At 41.3% G+C, this 20,197-nt stretch overlaps 1 pseudogene; it reads right to left on the bottom strand.

The window, feature by feature from the left end:
* The window catches only part of LOC122488199, a 58,366-nt pseudogene that overhangs the window by 32,540 nt on the left and 5,629 nt on the right, over positions 1–20,197 (bottom strand).

The following is a 20,197-nucleotide window of genomic DNA, read 5'->3' as shown; positions in this document are numbered from 1 at the left end:
TTCCTCACAAATTTCACCTGGGAAGTTTTTGTAGCAACTATTACAAGGAGAGCTGATAACATATAGAATTTTGTTTTCACTTTCTAGTCCCAATTTAACAATTATAACACATTTCTTGAGCGGAAATTCTCTCCTGTTGACATTCTGATTGATTTTTAAGAGGACTCAAAATACCATTCTAAAAACTCTATCAAGAGCTTCAAAGAGCAACCTCTATAGAACAAACGACTCCATTGAACATAATTCTGAACAAGTTGTTTCCACACTGTGTCTGAGAGTTTCAAAATGATCTATTACCAAGCCACGGTGGGAAGACAGGAGACAGGAGCCAAGGGTGGAGACCGGGAAGCCACACTTTATCTTCAGCCTCCGAGTCACCCCGGATAAATGAAGTCTTTTAAATATGGAACACAAGAAAAAAAGATGGAGTGCAGAAAAAATAGTGGATCAAAAATATACCTTTCTGTCATCTTTCCTGGGCAAGCACCTCCTCGTGCCAAGCCCTGCGTGAGAACACAAAGAACGTCTCCCTCAAAGCATCTGTAAACATTTGCAATTCCCTGTGGAAGGTGCCAACTGTAGCTAACATATGGTGCTATCAACGAAGTCGTCCAAAATGACTGCCCACACAGATAAATTCACTTTTAGCTGTCTTGTTATTCCAGTTTAATGATGCAGTGTTGGCTAACTCCTGCGATATCTTCCAGCGGGAGAGAAAACAGAGTGGTTTCAAAATCCTGTTTCAAGCTCACTCTGTAAGCAAATGACACCATTGTCTATATCAATTTTGCCGTGCCATCACCAGTTTTGATCAGATCTCAAGCATAATTCGTATGTGGAGACATTGACGCTCTACGGTTGAACCTGCTGTGCAAACACCATAACCAGGCAGCCTGGGATTAACCCAATGAAGAGACATGGAAGGATTGGAGCCTCCATTTGGCACTGGAAGGAACAGCGGCTTTCCTTGGGAAATGAATTGTTTTGTTCATTTACACAGTTTACAACCTTCTTTATAGGGTTGTTAAATTAATAATTTACCATCAGAACAGGATCCCTATGGCCAGCATAAGGGGGATGGGTGTGTAGAAATGTTGCACTTCACAACCTATTAAAAAAAGAAAAGCGTAGGGGCTTCTGGGTGGGTCAGTCGCTTAAGCGTCTGATTTCAGCTCAGGTCATGATCTGGCGGTCCAGGAGTTTGAGCCCCGCGTTGGGCTCTGTGCTGACAGCTCAGAGCCTGGAGCCTGTTTCGGGTTCTGTGTCTCCCTCTCTTTCTGCCCCTTTCCTGCTCATGCTCTGTCTTTCTCTGTCTCGAAAATAAATAAAATAATGGCCAGGGCTGTGTATAGTGGGTTTACTCTGCGTCAGACCAAGGTCTTGGCTCCTCATGGCTGAGTGTACTTCATCTTTCCAACCAAAACCCTAGGAGGTCGGTGAGCTTAGCAACTCAATGGTTTTATTAAAGAAAAAGATTAGGTTAATTTCTCAAAGTGGTTATTCATTTAGTAATAGACTGAAATAGACACAAATATGTATACATATATACACACACACGTCTAGAATATGTACAATATATAGCATATATGTTAGAATACACAGCCATATGTACATATATATATAGTGTATATGTGGCATATATATTGAATGTGTCAGAATATATACATATATATATGTCTAGTATACATATTTTGTTAAGTTTATTTATTTTTGGTTTTTTTGTTTTTTTTTGAGAGACAGAGAGAGCGAGAGAGCACAGCAGAGAGAGAGGGAGAGAGAGAGAATGTCAAATGCCAGTGCAGAACCCTATGTGGGACTCGAACTCATGAACTGTGAGATCACTACCTGAGCTAAAACCAAGAATCGGCTGCTCAACCGACTGAGCCACCCAGGCGTCCCCAGTGTGTGTGTGTGTGTGTATATATATATATATATATATATATATATTATGCTGTATATATATATATGTGTGTGTATATATATATGTAATTTATATGGTATATACATATTTTTTCTGTTATTTATCTATTCCACTTCAATGAAATCTTGCCTTATAATCTTTTGTTTGTTTTTTTAATGTTTATTTATTTGTGAGTGGGGGGTGGGCAGAGAGAGAGAGAGGGAGACACAGAATCCAAAGCAGGCCCCAGGCTCTGTGCTGACAGCAGAGAGCCCGACGCAGGGCTCGAACTCACAGACCACGAGATCATGACCTGAGCCGAAGTCAGACGCTTAACTGACTGAGCCACCCAGGTGCCCGTAGCCTTATAATCTTAACCATCAATTCAACCCTCTCTTCTATTTCCTTTAACTTCTTTTTACAGACTTTTGGACAGTGGTCATGCTTAATTCCTTTTTTCATTAAACTGAAGCCGTCGGTGCTGCAGGTCCCAGGATCTTTGTCCTGCTTACTGCCGACAGCGTCTATAATGGTGCCCGCATAAAATAGGCATTCAGTGTTCAGTTAAAATGATTTGATTCATGGTCACTGTTGTATTCAACTCACCCCTTCTACCCCCCGCCGCCTGGAATTTACATTACAGGGGGGAAAAACATCAGTTTGAAAGATCACTAGATAAATTTAATAGAATGATCCTGGATAAATGCCTCAAATCTTTATTCTTCAGGTTTCTTATCTGTACTCTAGGGCTACAACCAAACTCAGAATCACATAAGAACCATTTAAGATTATACCAAAAATATGCTACGTCTAACTTTTTGATACCCGAACTTCATTTCCACCAAGATTTCAACATGATTGAGTGTCCTCTATTTATCTTGTCGGAGATAATAACCCCCTGAATCACAATCATGCATGCTCTAATGTTTTTAAACAAGTCAAAGTCAGTTTTCCCCTTCCAGGCCAGGGGGGCAGTTAGAGTAAATAGAGTAGAGGGAGTCCAGAGGGGAAGCAAAGCCATCAGCCCTCCGCAGGCACCTGTACCTGTGTGTTGTGCTGTACATCACAGGCCCCTCTGGCCAGTTGGCCCCATGCTATCTGTGCAGATGGGGAGAGTGAGAGCAGTGACCACAAAACTCTCCCGATGTATGCTTCTGGAGATCTTCCTTTCCTTTCATGGAGCACACGAATGCTTTATCAGGAAGTGTTTATTGAGCGTCTATTTCTCAGCTACTGTACTAACCATATATGTATTTTCTCTAATACTCACGGCATTGCTTAAATGGCAGCATCCTGAAATGGCCCTTAGTTATGTGTTTCCGTGGCCGTGTGTTTTGATAAAATACATGAGTGTGAGATTATCTTTCTTACAATGTGCCCCTCCCTCCAATGTCATCATTTTTAGCATTCATGAATCATGAGCATGTCTTTGTCCTCCAGTGTTCCAAGTCGTTCCATTTATGCCTGCTTCTCATGGCTATTAAATCCAGGGGTAAGTGATTCTTGAAGCCTGACAAGGTTCATTTGGTCTTCTCTGGGTCCGTGTGTGTCTCTCTCTCCACGGGTGTGCACGCATGTGCACACACACATGCACACACCTGCTCAGGCTAGCCAAAAGACATTGACCATGTAGCGTATGCTAAGTAGAGTTTTACTATCATGTTATTACACTCAAAGAATTTATAATCCAGTCAAGTGAGATCCAACCAATGTTGGCATACCTGGGAAGAGGGGATTCCATAACACCCAGAGTGTTCATTTAAGGTTTCTGGATATTCAGATTATTTGTGCATTATACTTTCATGTGGATTATTGCTATTTATTAATGCCAATTTCATATGGTCATACAATTTGGCAAAATGCGTTCGGCATACCTCAATATAATAAAAGCCATGTATGAAAAGCCCACCTACTATCATCAATGGGGAACAACTGAGAGCTTTTCCTCTATAGTCAGGAGAGGACAGGGATGTCCACTCTCATCACTGTTATTTAACACAGTACTAGAAGTCCTAGCCACAGCAATCAAATCACAAAAAGAAATGAAAGACATCCAAATCGGCAAAGAAGAAGCAAAACTTTTCACTCTTTGCAGATGACATGATACTCTTTATAGAAAACCCAAAAGACTCCACCAAAAAATGGCTAGAACTGATACACATATTCACTAAAGTCACAGGATACAGAATCAACATAGAGAGGTGTGCCTGGGTGACTCAGTCGGTTAAGCATCTGACTCTTGGTTTCAGCTCAGGTCATTATCTCACAGTTTTGTGGACTTGAGCCCCACATCCAGCTCTACAGATGGCAATACGGAGCCTTCTTGGGATTCTCTGTTTCTCTCTCTCTGTCTCTGTCTCTGTCTCTCTCTCTCTCTCGTGTGCGATCTGCCTCTCCCTGGCTCACACTGTCTCTGTCCATCTCAAAATAAATAAACTTAAAAAAAAATAGGCAGAGGACATGAATAGACATTTTCCAAAGAAGACATACCGATGGCCAACAGACAGGAAAAGATGCTCACCATCATTCATCATGAGAGAAATAAAAATCAAAGTTACAGGGGCATCTGCGTGGCTCAGTTGGTTAAGCATCTGACTCTTGGTTTCGGCTCAGGTCATGGTCTCATGGTTTGTGAGGCTGAGCCCTGCATCAGGCTTTGCACTGACAGTGCAGAGCCTGCTTAGGGTTCTCCCTTTCCCTCTCCTTCTGCTCCCGCCCCCTCATCTCGTGCTGTCTCTCTAAATAAATAAATAAATAATCAAAACTATAATGAGATATCGCTGCACACCTCTCAGAATGGCTAAAATCAGCAACGCCAAGAAACAATTCTTACATTGTTGGTAAGAATGCAAACTGGTGCAGCCACTCTAGAAAACAGTATGGAGGGGCGCCTTGGTGGCACAGTCGGTTAAGCGTCCGACTTCAGCCAGGTCACGATCTCGCGGTCCGTGAGTTCGAGCCCCGCGTCGGGCTCTGGGCTGATGGCTCAGAGCCTGGAGCCTGTTTCTGATTCTGTGTCTCCCTCTCTCTCTGCCCCTCCCCCGTTCATGCTCTGTCTCTCTCTGTCCCACAAAAAATAAATAAACGTTGAAAAAAAAAAGAAAACAGTATGGAGGTCCCTCAAAAAGTTAAACAGAGAATTACCCTATGATCTAATGATTGCACTCCTAGGCATTTATCCAAAGAATACAAAAACACTAATTCAAAGGGATACATGCACCACTATGTTTATAGCAGCATTATTAATAATAGCCAAATTATGGAAAAAACCCAAAGGTCCATCAACTGATGAATGGAAAAAAGAAAATGTGGCATATGTATACAAAGGAATATTGCTCAGCCATAAAAACGCATTCCATCTTGCCATTTGCAACAACACAGATGGAACCGGAGGGTATTATGTTAAGCAAAATAAGTTAGTCTGAGGAGGACAAATACCGTATGATTTCACTCATATGTGGAATTTCAGAAACAAAACAAAGACGCATAGGGGGAAAAGAGTGAGAGACAGAGAGAGGCAAACCAAGAAACAGATTCCTCACTATAAAGAACAAACTGTGGGTTACCAGAGGGGAGGTGGGTAGGGGTATGGATTAATGGATCATTGATAAGGAGCGCACTTGTCGCGATGAGCACTGGGTGATGTATGGAACTGTTGAATCACTAACGTGTGTACCTGGAACTAATGTTATTCTGTATGTGAACCAACTGGAATTTAATTAAAAACTGAAAGGAAAGGATGTAAAAAAATGCATTCGTGGGATAGCTGAATCCTGTATTTTTGTAAGCAAGTAGCTTGCCATCACATGAGACACATTTTCAAAATCAAATAATTTCGGAATAATTCCAATGAATATTTATTAAAGCTCATTCTCTTTACCTACGACAGCGCTGTCCTAGGCACAGAAGTTTCAGTTTCAGTTTTAAGTTTTTAGTAAATTCAACCCATCTGCTATTTGATTTCCACTATTGACTCGATTCCCTCTAGATAACACTGAGCGGTGATTACCAATGATTATAATTGCGTCACAACAGACATGTACAATGCTGAAGAAAGTGATCTAGTCAAGACACTGGCAACCAGCCAATAGGATGTGGTGTAGAGTGATTGCTGGATTGGTATTTACACTCCTTCCAGGGAGAGTATCATACAGAAACCTTCCATTTTGTCTGTTGGGTTGACTTTGACCTCTGCTTAATAGGTGTTCTCCACGATGGAGAAAGGTGGCCATGCAGAGACTATGCAGTGCCCTTTAAACTCTTTTTTTTTTTTTAACGTTTATTTATTTTTGAGAGAGAGAGAGAGAGCAGGGGAGGGGCAGAGAGAGATTGAGACACAGAATCCAAAGCAGGCTCCAGGCTCCAGGCTGTCAGCACAGAGCCGGATGTGGACTCCAACTCATGAACCACAAGATCATGACCTGAGCTGAAGTCGGAAGCTTAACCAACTGAGCCACCACCCAGGCGCCCCTGTAAGACCCTTTAAAAGCTCCAACGGTTTTCCTTGTGAATTTTTCAGTGGCAGCGCTTAGATCCCACAAACCACCACACATCTGGCTCCCATCCTATGAATTCCCACCGCCATTCAGAGAGAATATTACAGGGAGATATTCAACCCAGTATAGCTGAGCCCTCACAGTGGAGGATGACAAATGAGAAGCAGGGTTGAAACAGCCATCTGTTTTCCTTACGTGACATCAGCACAACATTTGTAATGGGATTAACATTATTCCTTCCAGTCTGAGTCAGGAGCGTCCCTGCTTTATCTGCAAAGGTACTCCACTTAATTTGTTTTCCTGGTGATGGATGTATGATTGGATTTAAGACCATCATGGGGAATCAAATGTGCACGCCCAGAGTGAAAGAGCACTGCGAAGAATTATGGGTAGAATGTGACACAAGTAATATTTTTGCTAGAGTCATTTGGACAAGAGAGGAAAAAATAAGTGATGCAAAGCTGGAAGGTCCTTGTAACAGAATCGTTCCAATGCAACACATTGTTTTTGTGTATCCCTAAGGAATAAGAGTTTGACCCTTAAATCTGGATGGGCTGTGATAAAACAGAAATACCCTTTCTCTCTGATCGAGGAGTAAATGATTCTTTGCGCCCCTGATGATAGCATTCTCTGCTGTCTAGAACCCTGCTTCAACTAAGCCAGAATTCCAATTCCCTTCATACGGTGAAGATACAGGAATAAAACGCAGAACGGCATACACAGCCCTGGATAACAGTTTACAAGATGAGGTTAACCCCTCCCCTTTGGAGCCGGCCTTGGTTACCGATTCAGGTTCAGTACCTTAAAATAGGCATGAGTAATGTTTTGAAATCTGAGACATCCTGTACTGCTTGTGTCTTAGCAGCCGTTTACTTTGTGGAGACAGGATGATGAATAATATTAATCAGCTTAATTTAAATGCCAGAGGGTAAATATTTAGGTCACATGGTTTGGTGCGCTATTTTTGCAAATGTTGCTAGAGATAAATGAGTGTATTTTACAAACACAAAGTCTATATACATTTTCTAAGCACTGATATATGATTAATTTTAAGTCTTTTATGACCTAAATGTGAACATTTTAAGAGCTCATTAACAAATCCCTTAGTTTTCAGATACTTCTAGGAAAATTATTTACAAACTCTTTTTAAACAGTATTTGGCAGAAAACACACACACACACACACACACACACACACACACACAATGTATGGCCTTAAAATTAACAGAGAAAATCTGGGATTTTCAGTACATATATTCCTGCTTTTGTTTATGAAAATTTAAATATTTTAGGAGCGCCTGGGTGGCTCAGTTAGTTAAGCGACCGACTTCAGCTCAGGTCAGACCTTGCAGTTCATGAGTTCGAGCCCCGCATCTGACTCTGGGTTGACAGCTCAGATCCTGGAGCCTGTTTCAGATTCTGTCTCTCTCTCTCTCTCTCTGCCCCTTCCCCGCTCACACTCTGTCTCTCTTTCTCTTGAAAATAAATAAACATTAATTTTTTTTAATTTAAATATTTTAAACATAATTAAACTATAGTAATTCCTGGGGCGCCTAGGTGACTCAGTTAGTTAAGTGTCGGACTCTTGGTTTCCTCTCAGATAATGATCTCATGGCTCAGTTTTGGGTTTTTTTTTTGTTTTTTTTGTTTTTTTTAATCACATCTACCCATTTAGCAACATACAATGCCTTCTGGTCTACCTTTCTCCCGCCTCCTGCTCTTATGGAAAAACTCATCTGGAGGAGAAGCCAATCCCTCTCCTTGTCCACTAAGCCCTGTCCCATCCTCCTTCCTCAGAGCATCATTGTGGCCACTCCTCATTCCCTTTACTGCATTGCTAAATTTTTCTTCTCTACTGGATTATTCCCACCAGCACAATGGCATACATTCGCAATCATGCGGTTCTGGAGGCAGAAGTCTAGAACGCAGGTGTTACTCTGTCTGGCTAGTTCTGGAGCCTTTAAAGGCCACATACAGTCTTTGACTTGTGGCTTTTTCCACATATCACCACCTCTACTTTTGTCATCACATCTTTTGCTGCTGATTCTGATCCTCTAATAAGGATCCCTGGGATTCCACTGGGTGCGTGTAGAGAATCAAGATAACCTCTCCATCTAAAACTTTTTCACTTAATCACACCTGCAAAGTGTGCATCAGGTAAATATAACATATTGCCAGCTTCTGAGAATTAGGACACAGACATCTTTGGGGGACCAGTATTCAACCTACTCACATCTCATCTGCAGAGAAAAATCATCTCTTGATCCCACCTCTATAAGGATAGCCCAATCTCTGTGTCACCCTTGACATTAAAGTTCCTCAGAAGAGTGCCACTATGTCTCTTCTTTAAGTCTCCTCTTCTTATTTTCTCTTGAACACATTCTAAATAGTCTTCCACTCTTACCACTCCACAAAGCTTATGTTAAGTTTACCACCGTCAGCACTGCCAAACCCTAATGTCAGCCTGCCTATTGGTTGGACCTCTATGAGGCACGACACGAAGGTGGCATCTCTTCCTTTGTGGCTTGTTGTAGGAGTTGGCCTTCTCCTGTTAATACTCCTGCCTTCTTAATTCCCTTCTAGTTTCGCTTCACCACCCGAGCTCAGTATCTCAGGGTCTGGTCTTTATATTACCTGTCTTCTCAACCAAGTCTTTCCCTTGGTGATCTCATCCAGACTCAGGACTTCAAACACCACTCATGCTCAGAGCTTAAATACTGAGCCTGAAGGTCCTAATAAACTCCGGATTCTTCTTTGACCAATAGATATTCAAACCATGCCTTCCTCTCCTTCAGTGCCCAAAACTTCCTCTACTCAACGAAAAGTGCAATATCCCATTTTCTTGAAGAAAAAGCTACACTCATTCTTGATTTCTCATTTTTTTCTCACATTCCCAACACAATCATTTACTGCATCCTGTGGTCCCTACCTTCAAATAATATTTGATATCTGGGCACTCCATCACACCTTCCAAGACTCCATCATCCCTTGCCTGGATTATTGCTATAGCCTCTGTACATCTCTCCCTGCTTCCACCATTTTCCCCTTCAGGACATCGTCAAATTTCCTATCAGAAAATCACCTTTAACTGTAAAGTCGGATCCTGACACGTATTTACTAAACTTTCTCTATGCTATCTCCATAATCAGGCAGAGTATAAGTCAAAAATTCTACTGTGGTCTACAAGGCTCAAAAAAATAAGTAAAATAATCTGGCTGCAGTTAAGGAGGACTTCACCTTATTCCTCTCTGTCTTTTGTTAGGTCTCTAGCCACAAGAAAAAGACAAGACTTCTCATTGGATAGAAAGCTCGTCCTTCCAGGTATTTTTAGGACACACTTATTTCAAAGTTTTGTCCTGGTATCACCTTCTCGGTGAGATCCATCTTGACTACTGAAGGGTGGCGGAATATGCTTTTTTGACATAAAGATTATTTTGAGATGGTTATTTTTTGAGAAACAGCTGACACAGGAGAAACTCTGGAAACAAAAGTAGAAGTTTGCCTTTCTGTAAGATACATTTACATGTATAAAGGAAATTTCCATTTGTAATCATCTCCCTCTGTGTATTTGGAAGAGAAGGATGACTTTACCTTTTTAGAGAGACAGCATGAGTGGGGGAGAGGGAGAGAGAGAGAATGAGAATCTTAATCAGGTTTCATGCTCAGCGTGGAGTCCCATGCAGGGCTTGATCCCAAGACCCTGGGATCATGACTGGAGCCAAAATCAAGAGTTGGATGCTTAGCTGACTGAGCCACCCAGGTGCCCCTAGAGAAGGATGACATTAAATCATAAAAAAAAATCTTATCAAAGGTAAAGACAAGACTTAAGTTTGCATAACAACCCTAACCCAATTTACTGTGCTTTTCCTGGTCAACTTTCGTAACTAGCCTTTGCTCCTTCCTAGCTCTTTCTTTTGTCTTTAGCTGAAGACGGTATTAAAGGTGGTGGCTTGGGCTATCTCAGGGAGTTACTCACTTTTTCTAAGTAATTTCCACCTATGCATGTGATACACATGTTGATAAACTTTAGTTTGTTTTTCTTTTGTTAATCTGTCCATTATTACAGGGGGTCTCAGGCAAGAACTCTGTAGGGTAGAGAAAAACTATTTTTTTCTCCCCTCCTCTACTGAAAATTTCTTCCTTTCCCACTTGGAACTCAGCCTACTTCATAACATTGTATCACCTTATTCTATGAAGTATTTAATTGACTTATTTTGTTTATTGTGTATCTTGAAATGGGCAGGGATTTTCATTGATTTTGATAACTGCCATATCCCTATTGCCCAGACCAGTCACTGGTACATTTAGTGGTTGCTCAAAAAACATCTGTTGAATTGATAAAAGGTTAGTTATATAAACTGACATATAAACAGATAAGAAACAATATACTTGTTAAAATAAAAGTATTTTCATGTGTTACTAGATGCTTCGAGAAAAACATTGACTATGACTTTGACAGTGGAATATTATGTTGCCTAACTTTGCCACCTTCACTGTCTATCATGAACATGAAACAAGCATATATAATTTCATCAGTGATTACGGAATAGGCACCAGTGGAAAGGACTGAAAAGTGTGCTATGTTGACATGCACAATAGACGACAGAGAAATCAGCAGAGAGCTAAGGAATGTTCATGCTGAAAATAAAGATAATAAGGGTCATTCAGACCACTTTTGGCATAGGACTTAGTATCAGCAAAAATGATGATAAGAAATTATGAGTAAGATATTTTGGTTATAGCATAAGAGTGAGAAAGGTTGAAAACAAAACTTAGGACCAGAACATACAGTGTAAACCTAAATCAGTAGGTCATAGGAAAAGAATTAAAAGAATCCTAACCATTTCAATAATTCATATAGTTCACATGTTAAAAGTGGAATTTTATTAATCCTCACAAAGATCCATAAAAATTAGTAGAGTCCCTTTCTTAAGGACAATAGCCAACTTGTTCTTTCTTTGCTGAAAAGCAAACATTTCCAGGAATACTGACTCTTATTGGTAAAAAGAATCATGGGGGCGCCTGGGTGGCTTGGTCGCTTAAGCGTCCGACTTCGGCTCAGGTCATGATCTCACGGTCCGTGAGTTGGAGCCCCGCGTCGGGCTCTGTGCTGACAGCTCAGAGCCTGGAGCCTGTTTCGGATTCTGTGTCTCCCTCTCTCTCTGCCCCTCCCCTGTTCATTCTCTGTCTCTCTCTGTCTCAAAAATAAATAAATGCTAAAAAAAAAAAAATTAAAAAAAAATCATGGTAGCAGGATTTGCTGATTCATGTCCTGTTTACAATGGTACTTTAGAAAGATAAGTTTAATAAGACAGGGCAGGGGCAAATGACAAATGATGGATATCCTAATCAATAAGTACTATCTAAGTGTAGCTGAGTTCCTACCTTGAAAGGAAGATGATGGCAAAAATATGGTAGATGGAAAAAAAGAATCCATTCCATTGAGAGGAAGTTGCCACAAATAAAGATACTTTCAATTTCTACATATTCCAGAGAGAATGTTCCCTGGTAAGTTTCCTCACCATCGTAAATTTAATTCAGATCCAATAATACAAACTACAATCACCATCTTCATTTCAGGATACGGTGTGATTTATTCATGTGTCAAGACTCTGACGACTTTTAGTCCTAAACTTAACCAATCTTAGTATCTTTGATGTATTTCCTTCAACTTCCTATAAATCCTGTCATTCATTTTCATCTGTCAGGTCTTAAAAAACACTTATTCATAGGTACCTACTTAATCCAAATTGTATTCAGAAAGAAAAATGCTTACTCTTGTTAGTCCTCATTTAAGATTTGAACACTGAAACTCTAGGAGAGTAAATGACTCATACAAGAAAATGCTGTTTGATACTGTATATCTGAAAATGGATAATTTCTAATTTCAAATCTGCGTTTCCTTGTGCCAAACCGCTGTGCCTCCAATAATGCCTAAACTTGGTAAAGTGTCTCTTCTGACTTCCTCCGAATTCCAGCCTTCCCACAGCTTCCACTGTACCCCGTGAAATGTAGCCAGAATTTATACATCACGACGATGCTTTTGATCCATTAACATAAAACATTTGCCTTAAATTGTTTATTTGATTCTTACAAGGAGCAGGTGAACCAGTGAGGTAAGCCACCTGCAACAAAGATGACAAAACTGGGATAATTAAATTTGCTTTTGCAGGAGAGGAGAAATAATCTTCCCTCTGTCTTTCTAGGTTATTGCCTTTGACCCCTCTGCAATAAAACAAATTCATAGGAGAATAACACATTTAATTACATGTATATTTTACAGAAGCCCCGCAAAGTTATGAGACTCAGGAAGCTTTTCTACATTTTAGACAAAAAGAAAACAACAAATTGTGAAGAACGGACAACACAAAGGGGGTTGAGTTAGGGATAGTAAAATGGTGAAGAATTAACAAGTTTTGCTTATACATCCTTCCTGATGCTAAATTCCCCATTTCTGGTATTAGGGATGTCATCTTTCCTGCTAGTACAGGGAAGATTCCTTTCATAGAGGACATTTATCTCCTGCTTCCAGGAGGAACAAAGGAGGGACAGAGTGTCCTTCTTTCACTAACTCTTCCTCAAGTACCTTTAATTAAAAAAACAAACAAACAGGGGCGCCTGGGTGGCGCAGTCGGTAAGCGTCCGACTTCAGCCAGGTCACGATCTCGCGGTCCGGGAGTTCGAGCCCCGCGTCAGGCTCTGGGCTGATGGCTCAGAGCCTGGAGCCTGTTTCCAATTCTGTGTCTCCCTCTCTCTCTGCCCCTCCCCTGTTCATGCTCTGTCTCTCTCTGTCCCAAAGATAAAAATAAACATTGAAAAAAAAATTAAAAAACAAACAAAAAACAAATGGCCAACTAACAGAGATCACAGTCCTACAGGACAGAAGTGTCCACCAGTTTACACATATCTCAGTAAATTATAAGAAAAAGGCAATCTTATCAATAACCTCATCTTCAGAAACCTATAGACTCAGGTTCCTGGAGCCTTAGTAGGACCTTGCTCTCCACAGTGATGTGGTGAACAAAGGCAGAAGGAAATGGCAGGTGAGATTAAATTTCCTTAAATCCTGCAGCCCATTGACAAATACTTGAGGCCAGCTGAGGAAAACATTTCTCCCCTACCATCCAAGGTTAATGCTTTTGCTAGAGGGAAAAACAACCTTAACTTGACAATAGCTAGGCCTCCCGTATCCTGTGAATCTTCTTCAGTATATGGAAGTCTTTTTGAAAACTTCCCCTTGACTTTACGTCCCCCAAATTCCCAACTATATAACCAGTCTCTCCTCATGGTCCCAGGACAGTTCTTTCTGCCTATGGGTCCTGTCCCTGTGCTTTAATGAAATCACCTTTTTGCACCAAAGACGTCTTCAAGAATTCTTTCTTGGCCATCAGCTCCAAACCCCATCCCCCAAAGAACCACTCCAAAATCTCATCAGCAAGATAGGTCAACTTCAACAAGGAGAGAGTCCCCATGAAGGCAAACCTAAAGCCGCGACAGTGACAATAACAGCCATCACCTCGTCTCCCTCCCTGAGACACACAAAGAACAAGGTTGGTTACGATGCTCATGGTGAGCTGAGTATTGCTGACCATGAGGCAGTTGAGCTCCCCAATAAAGGACATCTGCAAATGCTCAGGGAACTGGATTTTGTGTTTTTATAATCTCAGCTGTTTGGAAGAGATAAAACCTGTCTGACAGGTCTTTTAGATCAACAGGCTGGATGAAGTTGACTTAACCTACCTGTACAGATGACCCGAGTAGTTCCGTAACGTGACACATCTCAAGGACGAGGGTCCAGGTTGCTGCAAACCAGCAATGGAAGTTCCCCGGGCATGTGAATATGTATGTCATTGCCTTATTAGTCGGGGGTAATTGTCATAACTTGTAAACTAATACATAAGTAAGAATATCTACCAAAATAGGATGTTTTTTAACATGCTGTTCTTCTGGCTGTACCTCGTTTCTCAGCTATGATTATAATATGAATACGTTTATTTTAAGTGATGGATAGTGTAATCATTTTCCGCATTTGTTCGAAATGTGAATTTTGCATCCCCAGCAGTATTTTATTTTAATAGAACCCTGTCATTGCTGGCAAAGTACATAAAGTTTGTTCCTCTCTTATGATTTAAGAGGAAGTTGCTTTCTACAGCTCAGATATTGTGGTACATCTGCTGTAATTACAGTTCCACAATTATGGTTTAATAAGCTGTGACACACCTACAGGTACTCCACACGGTAATTTCTGTGACAGCACAGGCAGTGGGTGGAGCCTGTCATGTGTTCTTAGAGGATCTCAACCTGCAGCAAATGTTTTGATGGTTCGCATGAATAATGGTTGGGGCGCCTGGGTGGCTCAGTCGGTTGAGTCCAACTTCGGCTCAGGTCATGATCTCACAGTCCGTGAGTTCGAGCCCCGCGTCGGCTCTGTGCTGACAGCTCAGAGCCTGGAGCCTATTTCAGATTCTGTGTCTCCCCCTCTCTCTACCCCTCCCCTGCTCACTCTCTGTGTCTCTCTGTCTCTCAATAATAAATAAACGTTATTTTTTTTTAATAATGGTTGAATGTACCCATATCTCATACATTTAAAAATATTTAAAACTCCATTAACACCTGGCCAACTGGACGTGCGTCGTTCAGACAAATAAGGATCAGGCTAGTCCTCATTTCTGAGTCTCCCCAAAGTTCCCTCATGTCGTGGTGTTTGAGCTCCAAAGCAAAAAGTCTCTTTTCTTTACACTCTCAAAGGAAGAAAATCTCTTTGCTGTCTGACAGACCTGAAATGTATTCTGACTTCACCACTTGAATAAATGTATTTGGGGAAGAAACTTGAAATCCTGAAAACCTCAGTTTATTTTCTTGTAAAATGATGACTGTAACATTAATATTATGGGAGTAGTTAAGAATAAACGAGTTAAGGTATATGAAGCGATTGGTAAGGTGTAACCAAGCCATAACTACTCGCCGTTATTTGTACTTTCAGTGATGTTGAGGAGGGAGCAAAAGCCAGACTGAGAGCAAAGCCCAAGCTAACACCCCACCAGGCCCCACGGGATATGTGTGACTTACCCCAGGCGCTCCTGTCTGCCCCAGAAAAAAAGAAAGGGAAAAACAAGGGCTTACCTGATAGAGATCACAGTCATACAGGACCTGATTCTTTATCAGTTTGAACTGTCCTAATGATTTAGAAGAAACAAAACAAAATCTTATCCATAACCAGACCCCCAGGAATCCACAGACTCCCGTTTCCTGGAGCCCCAACATCACCCTCCCCTCCATAGGTTTGAAAATCTTCTAGAACCAGTCACTCGTCACAACCTCAAGGGCAGCTCTCCACACCATGGGTTTGGTCCCCAGACTATAATGAAAACACCTTTAGGCACTGAAGACATCTCAAGAATTCTTGGCGTTGGTTCCAAACCCCACTCCTTCAAACCACCTCCATGCGGCAGCACACGTGTTCACACTTTTCCTCTCAGCCATGCCTTTTTCCAGCCTTTTGTTGATCGTGTTACCTTATTCGTGTAGAATGATACTATGTTTGTGGGCCTGTGCTGTTTCTGAAAAGGTGGCAAAGCCAGTCGTGACCTAGGTATACTTTTAGCTAATCTATGGTTACCACCTACAAGATGACTCTACTCAACTACCATATGCATAACTACTGTGTATCTGACACAGCCCACTTCATTGGCTTCCAAATCCTTACTTCTGGCCCTATAGGATGCCAAAGTAATGGCTCAGAAAGCCCAGGCTCTCATAGGTTTCTAGATCTCCGTCAATTAGAGAAAGTGCCTGAAAGAAGACGTGGGACTCACTGGTGGAATATTTGTGAACAGGGTTGTTTTCATGCTTTCTCCATCTCCCACAGAGATAGGATGGCTTCTGCACATTGCCAGCTACTGTCCAAGGTAGATTGCTCCTGGAGGTGATACCCACTGAAACAAAGGCCTGGGGAAAACATATCAGCATTGCATACTCCTGATTTGTCTGTCCGGTGCAAGTAAAGTCCACAGATGCAAAAATCTACTTGCGTCAGTCAAAAGCCCTGACACTGTGGGTCTCGAAAGGAAAGCCAAAACACCCCCATACAAATGATGTGAGAAACAAAGAACTTAGTGATACATTTAGATAGTGCCGATGATCTGTCCATGATGGGCAAGCCTCTGTATCTTTGCACACGGTTTACAGATGTGTCAGGGGTAAGGATATGGAGGACATGGATTTTTCAAAAATATCTACAGGGATTTGCTGGATGAGACAGGGCAGAGAAGTAGCTAGATCTCAGTCTTAGCTCCCCAAGATCGTTCAGATCACTTACAAAGTTGGCTTACCATTGGGGCGTCATCAACATGCCTTTATTTATCATCATTTCTCCTCTCCTAATAGCTCCTTACTCTTTGAAAGTTGACAGTATGTTTGTTTGCCTGTTTGTTTTTAATTGAGAAACTGAAACTGAAATATAGTATTCAGGTAATGCACTCCAGGGAGCTAAGATCAACCTCTGTTATAGCCATTTCAACTCATTATAAATGATGTGCATCTGTACCCATTCTCCTTCAGCTAAAATTGAAACGCCTCTGACAGAAATGTTATCTGAATTTCTCTCTATTTTTCCACTTTAACTCCCTAGGCAAAAACAAAAACAGAACTTCAAATACTAAAAAAAAAAAAAAAAAAAAAAAGAAGAAAGAAAAAAAATCTACTAGAATTCAGTTTCCCTTACTCTGCATAGCCTGTGAGTGAAATGGATGTGAAATGAAATCACTAAGATAAGAATAGGGGCTGGATGCCAGGGAACAATAAGATGAATAGGGAGTCAGAACTTTCAGTCCCACCTCTTGGGGGGTGGGGGCGGGACGGGGGGAGGGGAGAGGGGCTGGTGATTGGGTTCAACCACCACTGACAGAGACCAGTGATTTAATCAATCATGTTTACATATTCAAGTCTCCATAAAAACCCAAAATGATGGGTTTTGGAGGTAGAGATAGGGGAAGAGTGGTGTGACAGAGAGAACATGGAAGTTCCATGTCCCCTCCAGTATCTTATGCGTCTTTTCCATTTGGTCATTCTTGAATTCTATCCTTTATAATTAACTAGTAACCTAGTTGCTGAGTTTTCTTGAATTCCATGAGCCACACCGGCAAATTGAGGAACCCCCAAGAAGGTGTTGTGGGAACCTCCAACCTATAGACAGTCAGAAGCACAGGTCACAATCTGGGCGTGCAATTGGCATCTGATGTGGGGGGAAGGGCAGGCCTATGGGACTGAGCTCTTTACCTGTGGGATCTTATACTGTTTCCAGGTAGCTAGCATCAGAATTGAGTTCATTGCCTGGTAATGACGAAGGAGCACAATGTAAGCTGAGGGCAAAGTACAATCTAACACCCCCGCACCCCCACCACCCAAGTGAAATATACGTGATATTCCTCAGACACTCCTAGCAACCCAAGAACAAAAGAAAGCAGTTTAAGTGCTGGCCATGGTGGTGTGGGAAACTAAGGCAAATGAAAACTCCTCTACTGCCTATAGCCCATTGGCAAGTCCTTGAAACAGGCAGAGTGACCTCCCTCAAGGAGCTCAGCTGTCTCGATGATGACACTTTGCTAGGGGCAAAAGAGAATTTTGGCTTCACATTATCCTGACCCTCCAGGATCCTGTAAGTCCACTTTAACATATAAAATTTTCTTTGGAAACTTCCTTTATCTCAACTGTCCCAAGATATATGCTGGCCATCATACTCCAAACTTATGCCCCCCTGATATACATCTGAAGGGCCTCATGACTAAGGTTTTACTAAACGGTAATAAATGGTGTTTTCCTAACAGCAACTGGTCCCTCAAGGTCCTGGAAATCGTGCTTCAAAAATTCCTTAGAGACTCTTTCCCTGACCCCGTCCCAACCTGAGGATATATAATCAGTTACCTGTCATAACCCCAGTGAAGCTCTTTCTGCCCACAGGTCCTGTCCCTCTAGCTTTTGGGAGTCAGTCCAGTTGGTCCTCCAGATAGTCAAAAATTTAACAAATAGTTTTTTCAACTTTATTTCACAAACACACCGTATATATTTGAATTTTAAATATTTTATTCATAAAAGGCACTGTTATCTCGCAGGTAATGTGGATCGATATTTTGAGCACATAGAACAGTGCTTTGGTTTCCAAAATGTGAATGAAAATATTTTAAATGTACAATTTGCAACTGCAGCTGCCATTTCTAGTGAAGCATTTCTGTTAATGTAAATGATACATAGGCCTATGCCAAAACGTTATTTATCTTTTTGTGTGTGTTGTTTTATCAAAGCGCTAAGTAAGGGAGGACAGCAATTCCTGGGAACACTCAGGTCTCATCATTTGAGATTCCCCCTAAGATTTCTTCCACACATGCTCTAAAATCAGAGACACAATCTGTGCAAACTACATTTTCCTTTGTGGAATTGTGGTGTACAACTTCCGGCCATGAGAGACTCCATTTTGGGAAAAGCTCCATTTTCTTTCTAACCCAAGTGGCTCATGAACTCCGGAAGTGGGCTAAAAGACCCCTGGACCGGGTCCGAAGCAGCAACCGTCTTACAAGTAGTTTCTCATAAAGCCAATGGGACAACTGGCATCTTGACCATACAACTGTGGGAAGAACTTCCTGAAGTCTAAGTAGCTCACTAATGTATATGGGAATGGATTCATTGTTAGCACGAATAGAACAGTTGATCCATATATAACCCAAGGCAGCTCAGCCTGTTAGTACCATTTGGCCATTATCTTTTCTTTTATCCACCTCATGTAACTGACTCCCCCTTCATCTGTCTCACAAAATTTCCTTGTTTTCATCACACAGGTGGGACTGCTACTGGTTATTATTTGAATCTGTGCTCCCAAAATTGTGATTCTTTGATCCAAATAAACGTTTGTCTCTCATGTCAGCTTTTTATCTTCATGGTGACATCTTTGAATGGACTGATCAAAGTCCAGCTTAAATTCCGCTCCTTGTGAAAGGCTCGGACGTAACTTTGGAACATAATATGCCCATAATCATTTGATTTCTATTACATATAATAATAATACTTTTCAGTGTAATGTTCTTAGCTATTGTATTCTCTGAATGATTAATGCGCCATAGTCATATTTTCTTCAAAGGAAAGCTGGGACTTTGTCACCTTTACACAACCCAGACTCCACACTAAGTCCAAAGAATTTGTTCCATAAATACCTGTTCCTGGCCTGCTTAGGTCATATGATTTTACTGAAGCTACTTTGCCTCGTAATGATGCTGTATTTATCCCGTTATGAAAATGAGTTCTAATTTCCTCAGTGAGTGGTGGAGAGGTAGCTATTAAAAAGTGATCCAGGAACTGATTGGAAGATGAGGTAATGCAGACGGGGCAGGAAAGCTAAAAGTCTCTCTCTCTCTCTCTCATATGTATACATATGTATATACATATACATATTAACTTTAATCCAGTGATTAACATCCAGTGTTAACATTAATTTCAGGTGTACAATACAGTGATTCAACGATTCTATATATTACTCAGTGTTCATCAGGATATACCTTTGTCTTTCTAATGTGGTCCCCATGGATATGAGACATGGAGTTGTAGCTGGGATTCCCCGCCCTGCTCTGAAGGGTGTCACTGGGGTGACAGCTTCTAGGTGTTAATTCTAGTTCATCACACCTTCACTCTTCTAAGCAGTCTTTGATCCTTGAAATATTTTGGAAATTTGACCCTCACTGGAAAACCTATAGATCAATGAATTCAACCCCTCTCCTGGGAGTGTCAGAGAAACAGAAACATGACTGAAGAACAGA

Source organism: Prionailurus bengalensis, chromosome A2 (assembly GCF_016509475.1).
Source record: "Prionailurus bengalensis isolate Pbe53 chromosome A2, Fcat_Pben_1.1_paternal_pri, whole genome shotgun sequence".
NCBI classification, from domain to species: Eukaryota; Metazoa; Chordata; class Mammalia; order Carnivora; family Felidae; genus Prionailurus; species Prionailurus bengalensis.
This window is presented reverse-complemented; position numbering and strand designations above follow the sequence as displayed.